The sequence below is a fragment of the Salmo salar genome, unplaced genomic scaffold (genome assembly GCF_905237065.1).
Source record: "Salmo salar unplaced genomic scaffold, Ssal_v3.1, whole genome shotgun sequence".
NCBI classification, from domain to species: Eukaryota; Metazoa; Chordata; class Actinopteri; order Salmoniformes; family Salmonidae; genus Salmo; species Salmo salar.
The window spans coordinates 582,224-596,934 of record NW_025548249.1 but is presented as its reverse complement, the minus strand read 5'-3'; the positions used below and the strand labels follow the sequence as shown (position 1 = coordinate 596,934).

The 14,711-nt window shown below is 31.2% G+C and overlaps 1 pseudogene; it reads right to left on the bottom strand.

The window, feature by feature from the left end:
• LOC123732810 (unconventional myosin-XV-like) overlaps positions 1–14,711 on the bottom strand; it is a 67,749-nt pseudogene that overhangs the window by 11,998 nt on the left and 41,040 nt on the right.

Below are 14,711 nucleotides of genomic sequence, written 5' to 3'. Positions count from 1 at the left end.
TGAAGAGTGCATGCTGGGAGTTGTAGTGAAGTTAGAGCGCTGAAGAGTGCATGCTGGGAGTTATAGTGAAGTTAGAGCGTGCGGGGTCCTATCTGGCGTCTACAGCGCTGAAGAGTGCATGCTGGGAGTTGTAGTGAAGTTAGAGCGCGCTGAAGAGTGCATGCTGGGAGTTGTAGTGAAGTTAGAGCGCGCTGAAGAGTGCATGCTGGGAGTTGTAGTGAAGTTAGAGCGTGCGGGGTCTTACCTGGCGTCTACAGCGCCCCTGAAGAGTGCATGCGTGGAGTTGTAGTGAAGTTAGAGCGTGCTAAAGAGTGCATGCTGGGAGTTGTAGTGAAGTTAGAGCGCGCTGAAGAGTGCATGCTGGGAGTTGTAGTGAAGTTAGAGCGCTGAAGAGTGCATGCTGGGAGTTGTAGTGAAGTTAGAGCGCCGGGGTCCTCCTCAGCGCTGAAGAGTGCATGCTGGGAGTTGTAGTGAAGTTAGAGCGCACTGAAGAGTGCATGCTGGGAGTTGTAGTGAAGTTAGAGCGCGGTCTACCTGCACCTACACCTGAAGAGTGCATGCTGAGTTGTAGTGAAGTTAGAGCGCTGAAGAGTGCTCTGGGAGTTGTAGTGGGCGGGTGCTGAAGAGTGCATGCTGGGAGTTGTAGTGAAGTTAGAGCGCTGAAGGTTGGATTGTGTGAAGTTGGCGGGGTCCTACCTGGCGTCTACAGCGCTGAAGAGTGCATTCTGGGAGTTGTAGTGAAGTTAGAGCCTGAAGAGTGCATGCTGGGAGTTGTAGTGAAGTTAGGTGTGCGGGGTCCTACCTGGCGTCTACAGCGCTCTCTACAGTCAGAGGGTGTAGATTTTGTCCCTCATCGTCTCCTGAAGAGAGACACAACACAGAGAGCTCAGCTAGTTACCCGACTGAACACACTGCTCCGATTGGTGGAACACAACTCATCACAACCAATCAAAGGAAAGTCATACTCTTTCTCGATATTTGCAGTGAACTAAATGTTTTCCTGTTGAGTCTCTCTCTCTCTCTCTCTCTCCTTAAAAGGTCGATCGCGCCACCAATCTATTTTCCTACTTCCTCTTCCTCTCTGAGGTGAACAGTAATTGACCTGTGTGTTTATAACAGGTCATTCTGTGTGACCCCTGACCCCTACATTAGACACAGTGTGAGTAATGCCTTGATTTGATTGAGCTCAGGTGCTTCCTGTTTCCATTGATCGTCCTTGAGATGTTTCTACAACTGGATTGGAGTCCACCTGGGGTAAATTCAGTTGATTGGACATACTACAGATGATAGAGTAGAGATGATAGAGTAGAGATGATAGAGTAGAGATGATAGAGTAGAGATGATAGAGTAGAGATGATAGAGACTAGAGATGATAGAGTAGAGATGATAGAGTAGAGATGATAGAGCAGAGATGATAGAGAGAGATGATAGAGTAGAGATGATAGAGTAGAGATGATAGAGTAGAGATGATAGAGTAGAGATGATAGAGTAGAGATGATGAGAGTAGAGATGATAGAGTAGAGATGATAGACTAGAGATGATAGAGTAGAGATGATAGAGTAGAGATGATAGAGACTACAGATGATAGAGTAGAGATGATAGAGTAGAGATGATAGAGTAGAGATGATAGAGTAGAGATGATAGAGACTACAGATGATAGAGTAGAGATGATAGAGTAGAGATGATAGAGCAGAGATGATAGAGCAGAGATGATAGAGTAGAGATGATAGAGTAGAGATGATAGAGTAGAGATGATAGAGTAGAGATGATAGAGTAGAGATGATAGAGTAGAGATGATAGAGTAGAGATGATAGAGCAGAGATGATAGAGTAGAGATGATAGAGTAGAGATGATAGAGTAGAGATGATAGAGACTACAGATGATAGAGATGATAGAGTAGAGATGATAGAGTAGAGATGATAGAATAGAGATGATAGAGTAGAGATGATAGAGTAGAGATGATAGAGAAGAGATGATAGAGTAGAGATGATAGAGACTAGAGATGTTAGAGATGATAGAGTAGAGATGATAGAGTAGAGATGATAGAGTAGAGATGATAGAGTAGAGATGATAGAGTAGAGATGATAGAGTAGAGATGATAGAGTAGAGATGATAGAGCAGAGATGATAGAGCAGAGATGATAGAGTAGAGATGATAGAGTAGAGATGATAGAATAGAGATGATAGAGTAGAGATGATAGAGTAGAGATGATAGAGTACTAGATACTGTATTCAGGGAGTAGAGAGGATAGAGTAGAGATGATAGAGTAGAGATGATAGAGACTACAGATGGTAGAGTAGAGATGATAGAGCAGAGATGATAGAATAGAGATGATAGAGCAGAGATGATAGAGTAGAGATGATAGAGTAGAGATGATAGAGATACAGATGGTAGAGTAGAGATGATAGAGCAGAGATGATAGAGATGATAGAGATGATAGAGTAGAGATGATAGAGTAGAGATGATAGAGCAGAGATGATAGAGATGATAGAGATGATAGAGTAGAGATGATAGAGCAGAGATGATAGAGTAGAGAGGATAGAGCAGAGATGATAGAGATGATAGAGAGGATAGAGTAGAGATGATAGAGTAGAGATGATAGAGTAGAGATGATAGAGCAGAGATGATAGTAGAGATGATAGAGTAGAGATGATAGAGTAGAGATGATACAGCAGAGATGATAGAGTAGAGATGATAGAGCAGAGATGATAGAGCTAGATGAGAAGGAGTAGAGATGATAGAGCAGAGATGATAGAGTAGAGATGATAGAGTAGAGATGATAGAGCACTAGATACTGTATTCAGGGAGTAGAGATGATAGAGTAGAGATGATAGAGTAGAGATGATAGAGTACAGATGGTAGAGATAGAGATGATAGAGCAGAGATGATAGAATAGAGATGATAGAGATGATAGAGTAGAGATGATAGAGTAGAGAGGATAGAGCAGAGATGATAGAGCAGAGATGATTGGAGTAGAGATGATAGAGTAGAGATGATAGAGCAGAGATGATAGAGCAGAGATGATAGAGCAGAGATGATAGAGTAGAGAGGATAGAGCAGAGATGATAGAGCACTAGATACTGTATTCAGGGAGCAGAGATGATAGAGCAGAGAGGATAGAGCAGAGATGATAGAGCACTAGATACTGTATTCAGGGAGTAGAGATGCTCAGCAGAAAGGCGACGTCCTGACCGTGACTTTGTGTGTGAGGGCCTTCTGGAGTCCCTCTGGAGAGATCTGAAGCAGTTCAGCTACGACTCTGATCTCCTGAGCGCTGACCACCGTCGCCACCTCCTGGCCGTCCGCCTGCAGTACAACACAGCAACCTTCACTTCGTTTTACCAGAGAAAACCCAACACCTTCTGCTTCATGCCTCTGAGAGACACACAGGGGGCAGCCCCTCTGCTCCGACCATACAGTGGAATACCCCTAAAGCCAACTCCTCCTTCGGCCCCCTTTCTTCCGCTTTCCTTCCAGTTCTCGGCCCCCTAAAGCACTCCTCCTTCCCCTTCCTTCAGTTCTCTGCTGAATACCCCTAACCCTCTCCTACCCCTAAAGCCAACTCCTCCTTGGCCCCTTTCCTTCCATTCTCTAATACCCTTCCAGTTACCCCTAAAGCCAACTCCTCCTTGGCCTTTCCTTTCTCTCCCACCTCTCTCTCCAGTTCTCTGCTGCCAATGACTGGAACGAACTACAAAAAATCTCTGAAACTGGAAACACTTATCTCCCTCACTAGCTTTAGCACCAGCTGTCAGAGCAGCTCCCAGATCACTGCACCTGTACATAGCCCATCTATAATTTAGCCCAAACTACTACCTCTTCCCCTACTGTATTTATTTATTTTATTTATTATTTTTGCTCCCTTTGCACCATATTATTTATATTTTAACTTTGAACTTTCTTCAAATTACAAATCTACCATTCCAGTGTTTTACTTGCTATATTGTATTTACTTTGCCACCATGGCCTTTTTGCCTTTACCTCCCTTATCTCACCTCATTTGCTCACATTGTATATAGACTTATTTTTCTACTGTATTATTGACTGTATGTTTGTTTTACTCCATGTGTTACTCTGTTTGTTGTTTGTTGTCGAACTGCTTTGCTTTATCTTGGCCAGGTCGCAGTTGTAAATGAGAACTTGTTCTCTACTAGCCTACCTGGTTAAATAAAGGACTTGTTCTCAACTTGCCTACCTGGTTAAATAAAGGACTTGTTCTCAACTAGCCTACCTGGTTAAATAAAGGACTTGTTCTCAACTAGCCTACCTGGTTAAATAAAGGACTTGTTCTCAACTGGCCTACCTGGTTAAATAAAGGACTTGTTCTCAACTCCTACCTGGTTAAACAAGGTGAAATAAATAAATAAATAAATAAAAATATCCTGGAGGAGAGATATTCCATATTACAGGGATACTAATTAAGAGGAGGAGAGATATTCCATATTACAGGGATACTACATTAAGAGGAGGAGAGATATTCCATATTACAGGGATACTACATTAAGAGGAGGAGAGATATTCCATATTACAGGGATACTACATTAAGAGGAGGAGAGATATTCCATATTACAGGGATACTACATTGAGAGGAGGAGAGATATTCCATATTACAGGGATACTATAGTGGAGATATATTCATATTACATATTATAGTGATATTCCATATTATAGTGATACTCCATATTATAGTGATACTCCATATTATAGTGATATTACATATTACTACATATTATAGTGATACTCCATATTATAGTGATACTACATATTATAGTGATACTCCATATTACTACATATTATAGTGATACTACATATTATAGTGATACTACATATTATAGAGATACTACATATTATAGTGATACTACATATTATAGTGATACTACATATTACTCCATATTATAGTGATACTCCATATTATAGTGATACTCCATTTACCATATTATAGTGATACTACATATACTCCATATTATAGTGATACTCCATATTATAGTGATACTACATATTACTCCATATTATAGTGATACTCCATATTATAGTGATACTCCATATTATAGTGATACTACATATTACTCCATATTATAGTGATACTCCATATTATAGTGATACTCCATATTATAGTGATACTACATATTACTCCATATTATAGTGATACTCCATATTATAGTGATACTCCATATTATAGTGATACTACATATTACTCCATATTATAGTGATACTCCATATTATAGTGATACTACATATTATAGTGATACTACATATTATAGTGATACTCCATATTACTCCATATTATAGTGATACTACATATTACTCCATATTATAGTGATACTCCATATTACTCCATATTATAGTGATACTACATATTACTCCATATTATAGTTATACTACATATTATAGTGATACTACATATTATAGTGATACTCCATATTATAGTGATACTCCATATTATAGTGATACTACATATTATAGTGACACTCCATATTATAGTGATACTCCATATTATAGTGATACTCCATATTATAGTGATACTACATATTACTACATATTATAGTGATACTCCATATTATAGTGATACTACATATTACTCCATATTATAGTGATACTCCATATTATAGTGATACTACATATTACTCCATATTATAGTGATACTCCATATTACTCCATATTATAGTGATACTACATATTAATAGTGATACTCCATATTATAGTGATACTACATATTATAGTGATACTACATATTACTCCATATTATAGTGATACTACATATTATAGTGATACTCCATATTACTCCATATTATAGTGATACTACATATTATTACTCCATATTATAGTGATACTACATATTATAGTGATACTACATATTACTCCATATTATAGTGATACTACACTCCATATTATAGTGATACTCCATATTATAGTGATACTCTCCATATTATAGTGATACTACATATTATAGTGATACTACATATTACTCCATATTATAGTGATACTCCATATTACTCCATATTATAGTGATACTACATATTATAGTGATACTCCATATTATAGTGATACTCCATATTACCCCATATTATAGTGATACTACATATTATAGTGATACTCCATATTATAGTGATACTCCATATTATAGTGATACTACATATTATAGTGATACTCCATATTACTCCATATTATAGTGATACTACATATTACTCCATATTATAGTGATACTCCATATTATAGTGAAACTCGATATTACTCCATATTATAGTGATACTACATATTATAGTGATACTCCATATTATAGTGATACTCCATATTATAGTGATACTACATATTATAGTGATACTACATATTACTACATATTATAGTGATACTACATATTATAGTGATACTACATATTACTCCATATTATAGTGATACTCCATATTATAGTGATACTACATATTACTCCATATTATAGTGATACTCCATATTATAGTGATACTCCATATTATAGTGATACTCCATATTATAGTGATACTCCATATTATATCTCCATATTATAGTGATACTACATATTATAGTATACTCCATATTATAGTGATACTCCATATTATAGTGATACTCCATATTACTCCATATTATAGTGATACTACATATTATAGTGATACTCCATATTATAGTGATACTACATATTATAGTGATACTCCATATTATAGTGATACTACATATTACTCCATATTATAGTGATACTCCATATTATAGTGATACTACATATTATAGTGATACTCCTATTACATATTATAGTGATACTACATATTACTCCATATTATAGTGATACTACATATTACTCCATATTATAGTGATACTACATATTATAGTGATACTCCATATTATAGTGATACTACATATTATAGTGATGCTCCATATTATAGTGATACTCCATATTATAGTGATACTCCATATTATAGTGATACTCCATATTATAGTGATACTACATATTACTCCATATTATAGTGATACTCCATATTACTCCATATTATAGTGATACTACATATTATAGTGATACTCCATATTATAGTGATACTACATATTATAGTGATACTCCATATTATAGTGATACTCCATATTATAGTGATACTCCATATTACTCCATATTATAGTGATACTACATATTATAGTGATACTCCATATTATAGTGATACTCCATATTATAGTGATACTCCATATTATAGTGATACTCGATATTACTCCATATTATAGTGATACTCTCCATATTATAGTGATACTCCATATTATAGTGATACTACATATTATAGTGATACTACATATTACTACATATTATAGTGATACTACATATTATAGTGATACTACATATTACTCCATATTATAGTGATACTCCATATTATAGTGATACTACATATTATTCTACATATTATAGTGATACTACATATTATAGTGATACTACATATTACTACATATTATAGTGATACTACATATTATAGTGATACTACATATTACTCCATATTATAGTGATACTCCATATTATAGTGATACTACATATTACTACATATTATAGTGATACTACATATTATAGTGATACTACATATTACTACATATTATAGTGATACTACATATTACTCCATATTATAGTGATACTCCATATTATAGTGATACTCCATATTATAGTGATACTACATATTACTCCATATTATAGTGATACTCCATATTATAGTGATACTACATATTACTACATATTACTACATATTATAGTGATACTACATATTACTCCATATTATAGTGATACTCCATATTATAGTGATACTCCATATTATAGTGATACTACATATTATAGTGATACTCCATATTATAGTGATACTCCATATTACTCCATATTATAGTGATACTCCATATTATAGTGATACTACATATTACTCCATATTATAGTGATACTCCATATTATAGTGATACTCCATATTATAGTGATACTCCATATTATAGTGATACTACATATTACTCCATATTATAGTGATACTCCATATTATAGTGATACTACATATTACTCCATATTATAGTGATACTCCATATTATAGTGATACTCCATATTACTCCATATTATAGTGATACTACATATTACCCATATTATAGTGATACTCCATATTATAGTGATACTCCATATTATAGTGATACTCCATATTACTCCATATTATAGTGATACTCCATATTATAGTGATACTACATATTATAGTGATACTCCATATTATAGTGATACTCCATATTATAGTGATACTCCATATTATAGTGATACTCCATATTACTCCATATTATAGTGATACTACATATTACTCCATATTATAGTGATACTCCATATTATAGTGATACTACATATTACTCCATATTATAGTGATACTCCATATTATAGTGATACTCCATATTATAGTGATACTCCATATTACTCCATATTATAGTGATACTACATATTACTCCATATTATAGTGATACTCCATATTATAGTGATACTACATATTACTCCATATTATAGTGATACTACATATTATAGTGATACTCCATATTACTCCATATTATAGTGATACTACATATTACTACATATTATAGTGATACTCCATATTATAGTGATACTACATATTACTCCATATTATAGTGATACTACATATTATAGTGATACTCCATATTACTCCATATTATAGTGATACTACATATTATAGTGATACTCCATATTACTCCATATTATAGTGATACTACATATTATAGTGATGCTCCATATTATAGTGATACTCCATATTACTACATATTATAGTGATACTACATATTACTCCATATTATAGTGATACTCCATATTACTACATATTATAGTGATACTCCATATTACCCATATTATAGTGATACTCCATTTTATAGTGATACTCCATATTACTACATATTATAGTGATACTCCATATTACTACATATTATAGTGATACTCCATATTACTCCATATTATAGTGATACTCCATTTTATAGTGATACTCCATATTATAGTGATACTCCATATTATAGTGATACTACATATTACTCCATATTATAGTGATACTCCATATTATAGTGATACTACATATTACTCCATATTATAGTGATACTACATATTATAGTGATACTCCATATTACTCCATATTATAGTGATACTACATATTACTCCATATTATAGTGATACTCCATATTATAGTGATACTACATATTACTCCATATTATAGTGATACTCCATATTATAGTGATACTACATATTATAGTGATACTCCATATTATAGTGATACTCCATATTATAGTGATACTCCATATTATAGTGATACTCCATATTAACTCCATATTATAGTGATACTACATATTACTCCATATTATAGTGATACTCCATATTATAGTGATACTACATATTATAGTGATACTCCATATTATAGTGATACTACATATTACTACATATTATAGTGATACTACATATTACTACATATTATAGTGATACTCCATATTACCATATTATAGTGATACTCCATATTACCCATATTATAGTGATACTCCATATTATAGTGATACTCCATATTATAGTGATACTCCATATTATAGTGATACTCCATATTACTCCATATTATAGTGATACTCCATATTATAGTGATACTACATATTACTCCATATTATAGTGATACTCCATATTACTCCATATTATAGTGATACTCCATATTATAGTGATACTCCATATTATAGTGATACTCCATATTATAGTGATACTCCATATTATAGTGATACTCCATATTATAGTGATACTCCATATTACTCCATATTATAGTGATACTCCATATTATAGATACTCCATATTATAGTGATACTACATATTACTCCATATTATAGTGATACTCCATATTATAGTGATACTACATATTATAGTGATACTACATATTATAGTGATACTACATATTATAGTGATACTACATATTACTCCATATTATAGTGATACTACATATTATAGTGATACTCCATATTATAGTGATACTCCATATTACTCCATATTATAGTGATACTCCATATTATAGTGATACTCATATTATAGTGATACTCCATATTACTCCATATTATAGTGATACTCCATATTATAGTGATACTCCATATTAATCTCCATATTATAGTGATACTCCATATTATAGTGATACTACATATTATAGTGATACTACATATTACTCCATATTATAGTGATACTACATATTATAGTGATACTCCTCCATATTATAGTGATACTCCATATTACTCCATATTATAGTGATACTCATTCCATATTATAGTGATACTACATATTACTCCATATTATAGTGATACTACATATTATAGTGATACTACATATTATAGTGATACTCCATATTATAGTGATACTACATATTATAGTGATACTACATATTAACTCCATATTATAGTGATACTACATATTATAGTGATACTACATATTATAGTGATACTCCATATTATAGTGATACTCCATATTATAGTGATACTACATATTATAGTGATACTCCATATTATAGTGATACTCCATATTATAGTGATACTACATATTACTACATATTATAGTGATACTACATATTATAGTGATACTACATATTACTCCATATTATAGTGATACTCCAATTACCCATATTATAGTGATACTCCATATTACTCCATATTATAGTGATACTACATATTATAGTGATACTCCATATTATAGTGATACTCCATATTATAGTGATACTACATATTACTCCATATTATAGTGATACTACATATTATAGTGATACTACATATTATAGTGATACTACATATTACTCCATATTATAGTGATACTACATATTATAGTGATACTACATATTACTCCATATTATAGTGATACTCCATATTATAGTGATACTACATATTACTCCATATTATAGTGATACTCCATATTATAGTGATACTCCATATTATAGTGATACTCCATATTATAGTGATACTCCATATTACTCCATATTATAGTGATACTCCATATTACTCCATATTATAGTGATACTCCATATTATAGTGATACTACATATTACTCCATATTATAGTGATACTCCATATTATAGTGATACTACATATTACTCCATATTATAGTGATACTACATATTATAGTGATACTCCATATTATAGTGATACTACATATTACTCCATATTATAGTGATACTACATATTATAGTGATACTACATATTATAGTGATACTACATATTACTCCATATTATAGTGATACTCCATATTATAGTGATACTACATATTACTCCATATTATAGTGATACTCCATATTATAGTGATACTCCATATTATAGTGATACTACATATTACTCCATATTATAGTGATACTCCATATTATAGTGATACTACATATTATAGTGATACTACATATTATAGTGATACTCCATATTACTCCATATTATAGTGATACTACATATTACTCCATATTATAGTGATACTCCATATTATAGTGATACTCCATATTATAGTGATACTCCATATTATAGTATACTCCATATTATAGTGATACTACATATTATAGTGATACTACATATTACTCCATATTATAGTGATACTACATATTATAGTGATACTACATATTATAGTGATACTCCATATTACTCATATTATAGTGATACTACATATTACTCCATATTATAGTGATACTACATATTATAGTGATACTACATATTATAGTGATACTCCATATTACTCCATATTATAGTGATACTACATATTACTCCATATTATAGTGATACTCCATATTATAGTGATACTACATATTACTACATATTACTACATATTATAGTGATACTACATATTACTCCATATTATAGTGATACTCCATATTATAGTGATACTCCATATTACTCCATATTATAGTGATACTCCATATTATAGTGATACTACATATTACTCCATATTATAGTGATACTCCATATTATAGTGATACTCCATATTATAGTGATACTCCATATTATAGTGATACTACATATTACTCCATATTATAGTGATACTCCATATTATAGTGATACTACATATTACTCCATATTATAGTGATACTCCATATTATAGTGATACTCCATATTACTCCATATTATAGTGATACTACATATTACTCCATATTATAGTGATACTCCATATTATAGTGATACTACATATTACTCCATATTACTCCATATTATAGTGATACTCCATATTATAGTGATACGACATATTATAGTGATACTCCATATTATAGTGATACTCCATATTATAGTGATACTCCATATTATATACTCCATATTATAGTGATACTCCATATTATAGTGATACTCCATATTATAGTGATACTCCATATTATAGTGATACTCCATATTACTCCATATTATAGTGATACTACATATTACTCCATATTATAGTGATACTCCATATTATAGTGATACTACATATTACTCCATATTATAGTGATACTCCATATTATAGTGATACTCCATATTATAGTGATACTCCATATTACTCCATATTATAGTGATACTACATATTACTCCATATTATAGTGATACTCCATATTATAGTGATACTACAATTACTCCATATTATAGTGATACTACATATTATAGTGATACTACATATTACTCCATATTATAGTGATACTCCATATTATAGTGATACTCCATATTATAGTGATACTCCATATTACTCCATATTATAGTGATATTCCATATTATAGTGATACTACATATTATAGTGATACTCCATATTATATGATACTCCATATTATAGTGATACTCCATATTATAGTGATACTCCATATTACCATATTATAGTGATACTCCATATTACTCCATATTATAGTGATACTACATATTATAGTGATACTCCATATTACTCCATATTATAGTGATACTACATATTATAGTGATACTCCATATTATAGTGATACTCCATATTACTACATATTATAGTGATACTCCATATTACTCCATATTATAGTGATACTCCATATTACAATATAGTGATACTACATATTACTCCATATTATAGTGATACTCCATATTATAGTGATACTATTTACTACATATTATAGTGATACTCCATATTACTACATATTATAGTGATACTCCATATTACCCATATTATAGTGATACTCCATATTATAGTGATACTCCATATTATAGTAACTCCATATTATAGTGATACTACATATTACTCCATATTATAGTGATACTCCATATTATAGTGATACTACATATTACTCCATATTATAGTGATACTCCATATTATAGTGATACTCCATATTACTCCATATTATAGTGATACTACATATTACTCCATATTATAGTGATACTCCATATTATAGTGATACTCCATATTACTCCATATTATAGTGATACTCCATATTATAGTGATACTCCATATTATAGTGATACTCCATATTATAGTGATACTCCATATTATAGTGATACTCCATATTATAGTGATACTCCATATTACTCCATATTATAGTGATACTACATATTAAACTCCATATTATAGTGATACTCCATATTATAGTGATACTCCATATTATAGTGATACTCCATATTACTACATATTATAGTGATACTCCATATTACCATATTATAGTGATACTCCATATTACTACATATTATAGTGATACTCCATATTACTCCATATTATAGTGATACTCCATATTATAGTGATACTCCATATTATAGTGATACTCCATATTATAGTGATACTACATATTACTCCATATTATAGTGATACTCCATATTATAGTGATACTACATATTAATCTACATATTATAGTGATACTCCATATTACTCCATATTATAGTGATACTCCATATTATAGTGATACTCCATATTATAGTGATACTCCATATTATAGTGATACACATATTACTCCATATTATAGTGATACTCCATATTATAGTGATACTACATATTATAGTGATACTACATATTACTCCATATTATAGTGATACTCCATATTATAGTGATACTACATATTATAGTGATACTACATATTATAGTGATACTCCATATTATAGTGATACTCCATATTATCTCCATATTATAGTGATACTACATATTATAGTGATACTCCATATTATAGTGATACTCCATATTACTCCATATTATAGTGATACTACATATTATGTACTCCATATTATAGTGATACTACATATTACTCCATATTATAGTGATACTCCATATTATAGTGATACTACATATTACTCCATATTATAGTGATACTCCATATTATAGTGATACTCCATATTATAGTGATACTACATATTACTCCATATTATAGTGATACTACATATTATAGTGATACTACATACATATTATAGTGATACTCCATATTACTCCATATTATAGTGATACTACATTTTACTCCATATTATAGTGATACTCCATATTACCCATATTATAGTGATACTCCATATTATAGTGATACTACATATTATAGTGATACTCCATATTATAGTGATACTACATATTATAGTGATACTCCATATTATAGTGATACTCCATATTATAGTGATACTACATATTATAGTGATACTCCATATTATAGTGATACTCCATATTATAGTGATACTCCATATTATAGTGATACTACATATTATAGTGATACTCCATATTATAGTGATACTCCATATTATAGTGATACTACATATTACTACATATTATAGTTATACTACATATTATAGTGATACTA